The sequence below is a fragment of the Hemicordylus capensis genome, chromosome 4 (assembly GCF_027244095.1).
Source record: "Hemicordylus capensis ecotype Gifberg chromosome 4, rHemCap1.1.pri, whole genome shotgun sequence".
Taxonomy (NCBI): domain Eukaryota; kingdom Metazoa; phylum Chordata; class Lepidosauria; order Squamata; family Cordylidae; genus Hemicordylus; species Hemicordylus capensis.
Genome location: NC_069660.1, coordinates 21312467 through 21326769, shown reverse-complemented (window position 1 = coordinate 21326769; position 14303 = coordinate 21312467). Strand labels below are relative to the sequence as shown.

General features: G+C 46.8%; 1 long non-coding RNA gene across 1 annotated transcript in view; it reads left to right on the top strand.

The window, feature by feature from the left end:
• Positions 1–699: 699 nt before the first annotated feature.
• LOC128323329 (uncharacterized) overlaps positions 700–14303 on the top strand; it is a 130291-nt gene continuing 116687 nt past the window's right edge. Inside the window, exons 1-4 of the long non-coding RNA XR_008306207.1 lie at positions 700–851; positions 1753–1871; positions 13907–13980; positions 14086–14248. This is a non-coding gene — a long non-coding RNA (uncharacterized LOC128323329). The remainder of the gene's footprint in view (positions 852–1752; positions 1872–13906; positions 13981–14085; positions 14249–14303) is intronic.

The window sequence follows — 14303 nt, the reverse complement described above, 5'->3', positions numbered from 1 at the left end:
CTGGTAGCCCTCACTGCATCATCAGCTGTCCTCTGGCTATGAAAGGGCTGGAGGAGAGATAGAAATCAAGTTGAAATTAGGGAGTGGCAGCCTTGTGCACCCACAGTGTGCACTTCCTCATCGCATGTGGTGGGCTGGGTGAACCAAGTATCGTCCAAACCAGCCTGTAATCAGCCCTTTGTAGGATGTGCCAGCACTTCCACTCCCCCGTCAAACTCTGAGAACAGCAGCCTCTCTTTCTTTCCAACAACGACTCATACGGCCAGCACAGACTTTAGTTATATGACATTCCTAGTTGCCTTGGAATTTTCAGTTTGTGACTCTTACTCTAGGTCCCATATTGATCAGCTCTGTATGCTTTAGCTATTTATCGCAGTGCACAAGTATCTCTATTTCTATGGCTTCATTCACACGTAACAGAAAACCACAGTTAAAGGAGCTTGAGTTTGACTTTCCTGTATGTCCGAATGCATCAAACCCCATTCCCATTAGAAAAGCAACCTGTTTCCCTCCCCTAATTCCAGTTTGAAACCTTGGGCTGTAGGTTTCACTGCTCCTACTTGTAGGTTTGCAGCAACCTGCTGTTTTGAACTGAACTGCAGGTTGAACTGCAGGCTGTAACCTGAGCTGAAGGAGGAAGCTCCTCCCTCTCTCTGGCTGTGATTGGCTGTCAGGGCTGTCCTTCAAGCCGGAAGGAAGCCCGCACAGCCAGTTCCCACTCTCTCTGCAGTCTCCTTGACAGCAATTTGGTTCCTGTCTGTTTCGTCTGACCGCAGACAAGAAAGCGCAGGGGTGTGGCGGCAGAACCACATGTCCATTGGACCCTTGGTTCTGTGTTATGTGTGAATGGGGTAATTATTAATAATCTACTTGTATAGCATTTTTGATGGCATGTGGGGTATAGCACTGTAGACTCGAGATATGGGATACAGCAGCTGGTGCCAGTGGCAGTTTCCTTCCTGAGACACATACCAGTTATGGGGCCTCCAATCTAGACTGGGACCATGCTCCTCTCTCTTTCCATGCCAAGGTACCAATCTGGATTGGGGCCCCCATGACTGCTATGTCAGCGGGCGGGGGGGGAGGGACCCTACCAAACACACAAGAGCCTATAAGGCGCTTAATGTTGTTTGGCACTAATTTTTAAAAGTAATGTATGTAGATGCTGAAAGGCATCGTCTCATACTGCGTGGGAGATGGCCATGGTGAACCCCTCCTGTATTCTACCAAAGAAAACCACAGGGCTCTATGGTCTCCAGGAGTCGACACCAACTTGACAGCACAGCTTTACTTTACTATGTAGATATTAGGACCCAACCTTTGCACACTTGGTGTCAGGAAATACGAAATGAATGAATTGGTAATCAGGGTCCTAGGTAGATGAGGCAGGGTGGCACTCTGACTACGTGTGCGGCCTTGTGATGGGAAGAAGTGTCTCTGCTATGGAGAACTTCCTATCACACAAAGAAGGGATAGATCTCTAATATCTCCTCTCCCTGGAAGTGCCTTGCACCACCCAAAAATATGTCCCTGAGGGCTGTGTTACCCTCAGAGACATTTTTTGGGGTGGTGTAGGGCACTTCTAGGGAAAGGAGAGAGCAGAGAAAATCATCACCCTGTCCAACAGGTGCCATGGTAGCTCTTCACAGTGGGGATGCTTCTTCCCAGCATGCACCAACTTAAATACAGCTTTACATAAAGAAATCTTGTTCAGTTACTCTGTGCAATAGGGACTATTGTTCTCATTTGCAGACGGGAAACCGAGAGCAAAGCAAAAACACACAAAACAAGGACACAATTGCATACGGAGAACAAAGCCTTGTTTACAGTTCTATCTGGAATGAATCATCATCCTGTGCTGATGGATTCAGGTGAGGCTGCAGAGACTTTTGAGAAAGACTGTGCAAGCTTTGCATTGCAACAGGATAGACGGATGGATTCCATGTGCTGAGGCATTTGGATGGCTTCCTCCGGCAGGGCTGGGGGGCGTGCTCAGAATGCTTCGAGGCATTAAGGCCAATTGAAGAGGATGAGTCCTGGCAGCATTTTCTAGGAACCCATTGCTATAATGTTCTAAGATGGAGTTTGGAGTTCCAAAATGGAACCTGAGAGATTAGTAGCCCCATGACCTCAGAGGCTACTTTTCCCCCTTCCACATTCCTTCATTTTTTACATTTCCATGAGGATGGACAATTGGTCTGATCAGTATATGTATACTGATCATTCTTCCTTCAGGTAGGTCAGGCTAACATAGGACTAGACAAATCCCAGGCACCAGGGAGCCATGGTGCCTAGGAATTTAATTCTGGTACCTAGACTAGGATATTCAGAGTAGATATATTAAATAAAATCTTTCTTTGTGACAAAGAAAGTTAAAATCTTTCTTTGTTTCTGTTCTGAGTATGTGGCTTGTAAAGTAAATCAATATAAGCACACACAAACATACACACCCTGCCTCTACAAGGTTAATCACGAAGTTTGGTAATTGTGCCAAGTGTACATTGTCTGGCTCCTAAATCTTTGGGCTAGTTCCTCTAAGATCTTGTGTCGTATTCACACAGAATAACACCAGGCAGACACAGAACTCCTTAACAACACATTTTCATTGAGCAACAGACACACTAATTAAAGATAGAAGATTCAACAGCTTGGCAGATTCTGTGTACTCCAGTAGAGTGGCCACCTGCAGATTCTCTACACAATTCAAACCTATCTAACAGTTCCTAGATCCAAAGAAAATTTGTCAAGGCCTGGGTTAACATACACAAAACTGTCCAAATAAAACCTCATAATAATCGTGTGAGGTATACTACGTTGAGAGAGTGTGACTGATCATACCACACAGTGATTTCATGGCTGAGGTGGGATAGATGCTGAAGTCTCCCTGGACCAAGTCATCTATATTCACACTGTCCAACCGCATTGCTTCGTATGTTCTTGTATCAGGAAGCTTATGAAAGTCTCCCGTCCTTGCAGCTTCTTTAAATGGCGTGTGTGAATGTCCACCCCACCCCCCACTACTGACCTCCTTAAAATGGTCTGTGAAGCGTGATCCTCTTATTACTGATAAATGATAGAGCTGGTGTGTGAGTGTGTGTGAGTGTGAGCGAGGGAGGTGTATCCTATAATTTTCAGCAGACATGAATTACAGCACGTCTGCCTGCCATCCCAACAAGTAAACATCTGTATTGCATTTGCATTGGCACTGCAAGATATCTGGCAAGATACCCAAAACAGAATGTTTGGCTACAAAGGCTTAAAATATGCCGTAATTTGCTAGTGTGTTATCTTCGGGTACACTCTCCTTTGGAGGAGAATGGGAAGCTGTTTTGTCGGGAGAATGCTCCCGATTCCAATTTTGTGTGTCTAGATCCAATAAAGGGAAAGAAGTCCCAACAATTTCAGAGCATCATTAAAGATTCAGTGCTGTGCCCAAGGTTACATTTCCATTTCTTGGTATCCTGAAATCACACGTGGGAATGAAGCCAGAACATTTCCACAGGCAGGCATAGATAAAATGCAGTTTTATGAAAGGCCAGTTCACATGCTGCTTCCTGAAGCTCCAGTTTATGAAGCTTGCTTGGTCCTATCTGTCTGTAACTCCTGCTAACTGGGCAAAGAGGCACCTTTTCAAAGTGGTGATTCTCTTTATTTAGCAGGGGGAGAGCAACTGGCCCTATCCATCCCCAGCACAGTGCTTCCCGTGACTGTTGCTGGTGTCTGTCTTATGTTTCTTTTTAGATGGTGAGCCCTTTGGGGACAGGGAGCCATCTTATTTATTTGTTTCTCTGTGTAAACCACTTTGAAACTTTTGTTGAAAAGCGGTATATAAATAGTTGTTGTTGTTGTTTATATATCTATTGCCATCAAAACTCACAGCAAGACAGGCCCCTGACCCAAGGGGCTTATAATAAAAATTTTGACATGGTAGACAACAGAGGAATGTGAGGGGGACTGTATTCCTAAACATCCCATCTGTTTCTGTGTGCTCTCTGTCCAGCTATTTACAGCGTTTTGGAAGCATTTTGTTTTCAACCTACTCCTATGATAGTATGGGAAAGGGAGTGTGGGGGGGGGGGCTGGCATTCACCCAGACATGATAGACAATTGCTGTAGGTGGGAGTAACTTATGCTGTCAGTGTTCAATTAGCACGGAGTTAAACTAAATGTCTTGTGAATATTTCATAACAATCTGGCCGCCTCTTATGTGAACTCTCTGGCTTTTACCAAGCCTGTACTTTCCAAAAGCAACAAGATACACGATGCAGAATTAAGCTGGGATGAAGGGCCAATCAGGCGTGTTTGACTACCTGGTTTTGGAATCAAGCTCTTCTGTCTTTACATATAACAGGCAATTATTATGTGACTATCATCTGGGTTTCTTCTATTTCCTCCATAACTGTATCATCACCGTTCTCTGTGTGCCAGAACTGAGCAGTCTCACGGATCCATCTCTCAGCCTTTTCCACAGGATTGCTTGCATGCTGTGCAGTACCCTACTGATCCAAGAGCAAGGTGCATGCACCTCCACCTCTGCAACTCCAAAGCCTGTCTATACTGCTAGCAAAAGTGGAGAGGCTTTGAGGCTATTAAGGACTGCCTGTCACCGTAGCAATGATTCTCTCATTGGGAATAATGGATGAATCATCACTACTGCGAGGACACAGTCCTTAGTAGTGATGCAGCCTCTTTGCCTTTGCTAGCAGCATGGATGGGCTTTGGAGTGGCACCCAGAACCAGTGTGTGCGACCCAATCTTGGATCAGTGGCGCACAGAACGTAAGCCAATATGTCCAGTACCATTCCAGAATTTCCTTTGGTCGTTGTGGCATCAGCACAGCAGTAGTATTGGTCCAGTGATTCTTCTTCCATTCCTTGATCATTTGCATATTTCATCCTTAATGGTTGAAACTGTTCAGGGAGAGGAATAACTGCTCAAAGGAGCTTGTCATAAGCATTCAAATGAATTTAACCATGAAAGGTTTTATAGCGTAACATGGCCTGGTCTCATGCAGCCATTTCTCAAAGGGAAAAGTCACCACAGGGTGACTTCCCTGCTCAGTATTCATGGATCCATTGCAAGGAACAGTGCTCACCTGAGGCACCTCGTTTGCCAGCCTGTATTCCTGTGGCACAGCTAAGGATGAGTTAAAAGGGGCAGGGGAGTTTTCCGACCAAACTTTCCTCCTTTTCACTGATTTTTCATGAATGCAGGGAAATGGGGCGCAAGTGTTTGGCCACTGAAACTGAGGGGAATACTATATCCATGAAACACTGAGGAAAATCTCACGATCAGTGAGACTCACCTGAATGGGGTTTGCAGGGAGAGTGGGCTTAGCCAGCTCTCCCCGCAGACAATCATTCCTGCAGTCCTGGGTGGCCGGATCGGCTGCCCACACAATTGCCTGTTCCGTTACGGAGCCGGCAGGGGCTGTGGGGATCGGGGGCCACATGGCCCCTGGAAGTTCCAGGATGGCCCGCGTAAGCGTGCGGGGCATCCTGGAGAGACCCCCAGGGCCGGGAGGCTGGTTTCAACCTCCTGGTGGGGGTCTCCCCGTGTGTTGCTGCGGCGTGGAGCCACGCCGCGGCAATACATGATCAAATAGACGGGGTTAGCGGAGCGCTCGCTCCGCTAACCTCATCTAAGGGGAGGGGGAATTAGGAGGGTTTGCTGCTGGGAGCTACATTGCTCCTGTGGCAGCACATGATCCTCCAACAGCGGGCTTGGCTCCCTTAGCCCGCGTTGGGTGGCTGGTGAGAATCTCCTCATTGCCTGTACTCTTAATTGGTTTTGTAATATCATCACAGAATACTGGCTGGGGCGATGCACACGATTGCCCTGGGCAGGTGGGGAGGGCATGGGCGGGGGGAGGCTGTTTTTACCTTACACTTCCCCCCATATGACCAAGCAGGTCCTCTTAGGCATGCTTCTCGTGTGCCCACACGGGCAGCCCTGCTCCATCCAGTTCCATGAAGCACGGAGCAGGGCGGAGGGATCCAGATCCTTTTGTTCTGGCCTCCAGACATCCCTCAATGTAATGTGAGGCACACCCATTGCATTGGGGATTCCCCGCTCCGACAGGTGCTCTCTGCGCCTGTCTCTATGACTTGCACACAGTCCTGTGACTGCATGACTCACACACAGCCCGAGGAGTCACACAACACCTGATAGCTGGGTTAAAGGTATGAGAACACTCTCACCCTCGGCTAAAATACAGGTTTGTTAAGGGCAGGAAGGGGAGGGATCAGGGGAGGGGCAGCCCAGGCAGGATTAGGCTGGTCGTGAGAACAGCCTCACTGACTATGCAGTATTATGATGTCATGGCACTTGCTATGTGATTGCCTGCCAGCTGGGATCATGTTCTCAGTAGTAAGAAGACAAAAGGGGTGGGGGACACCAAGCAGAAGATTGGGCAGCAAACAGGTAGAGAGCAACTTGTTAACGTTGGGAAGTATTTTAGACCCAGGCCCCCTTTTTGCCTCCCCCCAATGAAATGGTGAACACTTCAGGCAGCCCTTCTAGAAACTTCATTTTGGAGCATATACCGACAAATTCCTAATTCTGAATGGCCTAATTGTTAAATACCCCAAGAGGAGAAGCCACAACTGTTCTTTAATCAGGATAAAGAAGCACATTTAATGCTAAAAACTGGTGCCAAAAAGAATCTGGGTTATGAGGCTCTTAATCAAGCCTCCTTCCTTTAAAGTTACTTTTCTTTAAAATGCACACACATACACACCTTACTGTGTCCCCTTTCTTCTCTTAAAGGGCTCTCAGTTGGGCTGCTTGCATGACTTCCCTTTGGCATACAAAAGCACTCAGCTGGAAGGGGCTCCTTTGCATCCCTTGTGAGCCAAAGGGTGGAAATAGGCTTTCCTCAGAATGCAGGGCTGCCACTGAAAATGGCATCTCTGTGTCATTTTGACACTTTCCTCCCTGCAGTGTGTAGTAATGGAAACACAGGATGCACCATCACACAATGGAAATGCATCATCACATTGTGAATTTCCCACACCTGCTTCACATCATTGACTACTGCTAGGGGAGGCAGAACAATATATGATGTGCAGATGGTACCCCACACTTTCCTGTCTAAGCAGAAGTATTGTTCACTTTCTTGACTAAGCAGTAGTATTATTAATTTATATAAAGCATTTGTATGGTGCTTTTGCAAACATCAAAGAAGCTTCTCCAATAAAACAATGGGGGGGGGAGAAACTCAAAACAGGGATGCCATTTTTAAGAAAAAGCCCTCCTGGATGAGGCCAGCATCCTGGTTTGGAGGTCCTTTTCTGGACCTCCGGACTGGTCTGTCTGTTTGGCGGGTTTGATGGTGGAGGGTGCTCTTACCCCCCCCCCACCGCACTTTCCCCACTGCATTTCCCCAAGTGTACCCTCTTGCCACCCCGGTCAGCGTCAAACCGGGAGTGGCCGGTGCATGTGCACCATCTACCGGTTCATGCACATCCCTGCAACCCAAAGTTTTGGGTAACATTTGGTTCCACCTGAGGGAGCTGGGCTGAACAGAAAAGGCAACTGGAGAACTGGGCTGAATATGTCTTCTGTCTTCTGGCTGAATATGTCTTCATCTCTACATATGTGTATATCTAGAGGAAATAGGAGTTCTTCCTTTGCCCCACTAGAACTCTCATGTAGGTAAAACCTAGTCCAGTTTTCAGGATCCGAGAAGATAAGGAACATCCATCTCTGAATTCTGGCTAGAAAAGATATGTATGTCCATGGTTAAAATGGAATTCAAAATAGTATTTCCATCCACTGTAAATGCTGAAGTACTGAATTCCTTTATGATCTCAGTACTGATAATGCAATCAACCCTTTGCTCCAGTGGTGAGCAAGTTCCCTTCTAGAAAGGATGCAGCTCACTGATTTCTAACTTCACTTACTGTGAGATGTTCAGATAGGAGCAAGGACCGACTCTCCTGGAAGTGGTGAAAATCATGGCTCAAGCTACTATCAGGAAGAGACTGTCATGACAGAGAGTCTGGCTCACCTTGGATGACCCCTGGAGCCTCACCACGCAGGTGAGGCAGTTGTGGGTGATCCAAGGTTGTGGATTGGTTTGGCAGTGGTGGTGGGGAGATAAGAAAATGGGGCAGAGGAAGAGATGGTGTGTTAGGGGGCAGAAAGGCTACTGCATGCTGGGGATACCAGTGAGAAAAGGGCTTGAGCTTTCAAGGCCATAGGGAAGAGATACTGAAAGACTGTTCTCATGAGCAGCCTAACCAAGGCTAGGGCAGCCCAGCCTGGGTTAGGCTGCTCATGTGCAGCGCTGGGATCAAGCCCAATCTCAGTGCTGCTGTGGCACCTAACCCAACTTTGAAGTCTGGCCTTTTACCAAGGTTAAGGGTGCGGGTGTGCCCTCAACCCTGGTTCTGGGGTCATGTGACCATTTGGGCTTCATACAGCCCAAGTGGACACAGAGATGGGTGCCTAGAGTGCCCATCCCATGGAGGTATCCCCCAATGCACTGCACTTATCGCATGCTGCATTATGGGATACCTGGAGGTCGGGACGCATCGTCCCAGCCTCTAGCGATCCGTGCTGCTTGGAGCAGCGCAGATTGTCTGGGAGCACAAGCCATGCTCCCAGCAGAAGTCTTTTGATTGTTGGCGGGGCGAAGGTAAGGTTTACGCAGCCTTCCCCACCCACACAATCATGAGCATAGCCTCTGAGGCTGTTCACACAAATGAAAACTGGGTAGGACAAGTGTCCTCCACAGATTTAGGAACTGTGCACACACTCAATTTTCAGTTGTGTGGGAGCAAACAATTAGGTAGGAGGAAGGAGCAGTGATTGTGTGGAAGACAGGAGCTGGATAAGATAGTGCCATACTACCCAGCTTTCATACCCAGCATTTTATCAAGGTAGGAGGAAAAGATATCCTATCCAGCAACTGCCTCCCCACAATCATTTCTCCCTCCTCCTGCCTGATTCTTTTCTCCCACACAACTGAAATTTGGGAGTATGCACAGCTCTCAAACCTGGGTAGGACAGGTTTCAGTTGTGTGAAATGCCTCACTGCCCAAGTAACTCGGGTCATCAGGCTTCTGTAAGGTGCCAGGGTTCTCGAAGTGGGGACTTCTACACTTCTTCTTCTACACTTTTACTGTAGCATAAGCTTTTCATGGACTACAGCCCACTTCATCAGATGCATGAAGTGTAATCCTCTGTAGATCAGTGGGGGTACAATACCCCTGCTAACTTGGCAAAGAGGCACTTTTTAACATGGTGATTCTCTTTATTTAGTAGGGGGAGAGTAACTGGCCCTATCCACCCCCAGTACAGTATCTCCAGTGACTGTTGCTGGTGTCTATCTTGTGTTTCTTTTTAGGTTGTGAGCCCTTTGGGGACAGGGTTCCATCTTATTTATTTATTTATTATTTCTCTGTGTAAACCACCCTGAGCCATTTCTGGAAGGGCGGTGTAGAAATATAAATAAATAAATAAATACATAAATAAATACATAAATAAATAACTACAACGTATATAAAGTAAAATGTGTATGTACACACATATGGGTATATAAGGGACCCCCCCCCCCCCCGAAAACAAGGTAGTCAAATGGTTAAGAAATGCAGGGGCCTAGTTTGGTGACCAACTTGGTAGTTGGCAAGCATGGTAATAGTTTTAAAATAGCCGTAATTGGTGATGTGTTCTTAACAGGAGATGTTATCACCAGTTACTCCTATTCTGTTGAGAATTATCACCATTCTTATCTTGTATACGCTTAAGTTTATCACAAGACCCAATCCTTTGTTTTTCGACCTGATCATTTTCAAAAAGCAGTCATGGGGGACCTGGATTGGATATGCACAAAGGGAGGAAGAATTTAACCTTTGTCCCCATGCTGACTTCCCTATCTAACCACCTCAACAAAACCTTGCCACTAGCTATAGAGGGGGAAACCTATGGGCACAGTTATTGTACCCAGAGGTTTCCCCCTCCATGCACAACAGCAGCGTTGGCAGAGAGATTTGCATTGGAGCTGCAGCATGGGGGAGGGGGAGCAGTTAAGACTCTGGGATGGGGCTATGGCTCAGTGGAGGAGCATCTGCTTTGCATGCAGTCGGTCCCCGGTCCAAACCCTGGCATCTCCAAGCAGGGCTGGGAAAGACTCAGGTCTGAACCTTTGGAGAGCCGCTACCAATCAGTGTAGATCAGCGGTTCTCAACTTTGGGTCTCCAGATGTTGTTGGACCTAAACTCCCATAATTCCCAACCAAAGGCCACTGGGGCTGGGGATTATGGGAGTTGAAGTCCAATAACATCTGCATTGAGAATCTCTGGTGTAGATGATACTGAGCTAGATGGACCAATGGTCCAATTCAGTATAAGGCAGCTTCCTATTTTCCCATGTTCTCCTCCTCTTGCCCCATGGCCCTTATCAACCTTTCCCCTCTCCCCTCTCTGCCATGGCTGCTCTCTGAAAAAGCAAAAGAGTGCAGTCCTCTGCTCCTCTTATATTTTGCTACCTTTTGCCAAAAGCGAATCTTCCCCAGAGGGTCAAGCTGTGATCTGAACAGAATATTTGCAGTACCAAGTGTCCTGATTTGCTCTAATCCTCTCTAGGCTATCAAACCAACCACAGTGTTTGTGTTTTTTTAATCAAACTTTTAGAAATAAGGTAGGACATCTTTTTAAGAATATCTATGACTTGATTCACGTGATGTCCTGTTTATCCACTCCAGTGCTGTTTTATAGGGCTAGTTCTTGGATGGAGTGGACAACTGGTTTGGATATTTTGCACACAAAGATTTACAGTATATTTCAGATTCAAATCACCATGTCTTAAGGATGACACAGAAAATAATAATTAGGACAGAAACTTAAAATGTGGGACATAGGAAATGCAAGAGCACTCCAATTATTTTAGCTGCTTTCAGCCCTCGGATGAGTTATGACTTGTCAGATTATGGAAGAACAGGGCCAGAAAGGGTCAAAAGCTTATCCAATCCCACCCCTTTCGCAAAGCAAGGGCTGAGTTCAGATGTAATGCTAAACTGTGATTAAATTTGAAGCCACAGGTTCATGTGTTCCACTCCCCTCTTTGCATGCAAGGAAAGGAAAATTTCTATATCTACCCTGATTTAAAGCAAACTGGGATTTTTCCTTGTATCTAAACCTGGCAAATCCCAATTTGTTATACAATCCCAGCTGATATCCTGGCCTGTCCACAAACTGTGGTTAGAATAAGACAGGCTCCACAGGCATTTACCAGAAAACAATGGCGTAGCAAGCTTGGAGGTGGCCTGGGGGCAAATCTGAAGTGCCTCCCTCTGCTCACTGCTTTCCTCCGTTTGTTGCTCCTGCCTCCCCCCCCCCGATCACCACACACTGCGCCATGCTTGCTGCAACGGCCAGTGATGCCGCAACTGTACAGTGATGCACATTGGGACGAAAAACCTCAACTTCAAGTATACGCTGATAGGATCTCAGCTGTCAATGACTGACCAGGAGAGGGGTCTTGGGGTCCTGGTGGACAGCTCATTGAAAGTGTTGACTCAATGTGCGGCCGCTGTGAAAAAGGGTGATTCCATGCTAGGGATCATTAGGAAGGAGATTGAATATAAAACTGCTAATATTATAATGCCCTTATACAAAACTATGGTCAGCCACACCTGGAGTACTGCGTACAATTCTGGTTACCACATCTGAAAAAGGACATTGTAGAACTGGAAAAGGTGCAGAAGAAGGCAACCAAGATGATCAGGGGCCTAGAGCACCTTTCTTATGAGGCAAGGCTACAACACCTGGGGCTTTTTAGTATAGAAAAAAGACGACTGCGGGGAGACATGATAGAGGTCTATAAAATCATGCATGGTGTGGAGAAAGTGGAGAGAGAGAGAAATTCTTCTCCCTCTCCCATAACACTAGAACCAGGGGTCATCCCACGAAATTGATTGCCAGGAAATATAGGACCAACAAGTGGAAGCAGTTTTTCACACAACGCATAATCAACTTGTGGAATTCTCTGCCACAAGATGTGGTGACAGCCAACAACCTGGATGGCTTTAAGAGGGGTTTGGATAATTTCATGGAGGAGAGGTCTATCAGCAGCTACTAGTCTGAGGGCTATAGGCCACCTCCAGCCTCCAAGGCAGGATGCCTCTGAGTACCAGTTGCAGGGGAGTAACAGCAGGAGAGAGGGCATGCACTCAACTCCTGCCTGTAGGCTTCCAGCGGCATCTGGTGGGCCACTGTGTGAAACAGGATGCTGGACTAGATGGGCCTTGGGCCTGATCCAGCAGGGCTCGTCTCATGTTCTTATAGTCACTTTTAGAAAGTAATGGGGAAATATGCTTAAAAAAGAAATTGGGTTATGAGATTTCTCTTTCATCCCCTTTATTAAGTCCTTTGTTGGTGAAGTGATCAACAACTACCATTTGGGGAGGGAGTCTTTCAATTCACCTGGCGCCTTGCAGGTTTCTCTAAGATGCTTTATTACCTCAGTGTTGTCAAATGGGTGACATTTTGGGGAGTGCAAGTCATAGGGTTGTTGTTAAAGCCAATTTAATGGTGCTAAAATGATTAAACGTGGCAGGCTTTTAAATAATGAGGTACAGAAAAGGTGTTAATAACCTCTTAAGAGCTTTCATAATATTCGAGGCTATCATAAAATGTTAGTAATTGGGCCTCTTAACTTTCATCTGCCATAAAATAATGCAAGCGGGAGGGGGAAATCTCTAGCTGAACAATCAAGCAACTGGAAATTTTATTTTAACTTAAATGAAGCAGGGGGGCGGACAGAGTGATTACGCAACTTGGCTTTGTGGTTCTGAAACAAACTGAAAGCTGCATTCGGAGGTAAAGCCTGGTGGACGGTGCATCTTAATCGCATGCAAAATGATTAGCATTTCCAAGGACAATCTGTCCAAGGAGAACACAGGAAGAACAACAGTTAATGCCATGGAACAAGCTGCTTAAACTCTGTGGGAATCGATCAACCAATCCATCAAAATGGGTAATAGCCCCATCACATATTAGCTGGAGAATTTGTTAGTATAAAGACAACCACGTCCTTTCCTCAGAACTGCACAACCTTGGCCCTATCATCCCCAGCCACAATGGCCAATAGTCAGGGATGATGGGAGTTGTAGTCCCACAACAGCTGGAGGGCCTTAAGTTGATCAACCTTGGTCTATGTTCTTTCTGGCTGGCCTGAGACCATATGGTGAGGTGAGATTGGTGAGACCCGCCTTCAGAGGGTTTGTGGGGAGGATGGGCTTAGCCCGCTCTCCCCGCAGACGATCCCCTGTTAGCCCAGGGTGGTCGGATTGGCTGCCCACACAACTGCCGGCTCCATCACGGAGCCAGCACGGGCTGCAGGGATCAGGGCCCCACATGGCCCCTGGAAGTTACAGGATGCCCCACGCGAGCACGGGGGGCATCCTGGAGAGATCCCCAGGGCCGGGAAGCTTGTTTCAGCCTCCTGGCGGGGGTCTCCTTGTTTGTTGCTGCGGCATGGAGCCGCGCCACGGCAACACCCGATCAAAAAGACTGGGTTAGCGAAGTGCTCGCTCCGCTAACCTCAGCTAAGGAGAGGGGGAATTAGGAGAGTTTGCTGCCTGGAGCTGCATGGCTCCCGTGGCAGCAGACGATCAGCAAAAACGGGCTAGGCTTCCTTAGCCCGCTTTTTGCTGATCATGAGAATCTCCTCAGTAAGTTTGTGACTGAGGTAAAATTTGAACTGGAGACTTTCCTTCTTGCACTATTAGTCCCTGTCTGCATGAGTTCTCCAAGGCTCTGTACAGTAAATACTTATAACATCCCTGGAATATCATGACATTTTTGCAGTAATGTTTGACTGCTTTGTACCTTGTGCTTGGCATCAAAGGAAATATATATCAATAGAGGACTGACAAAACTGCTTTTTGTTTTCACTTCAGGCACATTTTTAGCAACTCACCCGTCTGTGCTGCTCACCTCCTGGTTTCCAGTCTATTTGTGGAGAGCGAAACTGGTGTGTACTTTGGAGTCTGACGTTGAGCCACCAAGAAGTTTGCTCACGTTTCTTGACACATGAGATATATACTGAGTTTAATTAAAAATGTTCTCTCTCCTACAGGTTTGTTTCATTGTAAAATGTCAGGGAAGTAAGGCTGTTCTGCTCCTGTTGCCAACCATATTGAACTGACTCCATTATAAGCAATTCCTCCTTTGTTCTTTAGCTAAGCCTCTTTTGGTGTGTTCCAGACAGAACCTAGAGCCTAATGATTTATCCAGCAAAGGTATGTGAGAACAAGGCTTACCAAATATCAGCTCTGGGTGGCAACCGCTTGCATG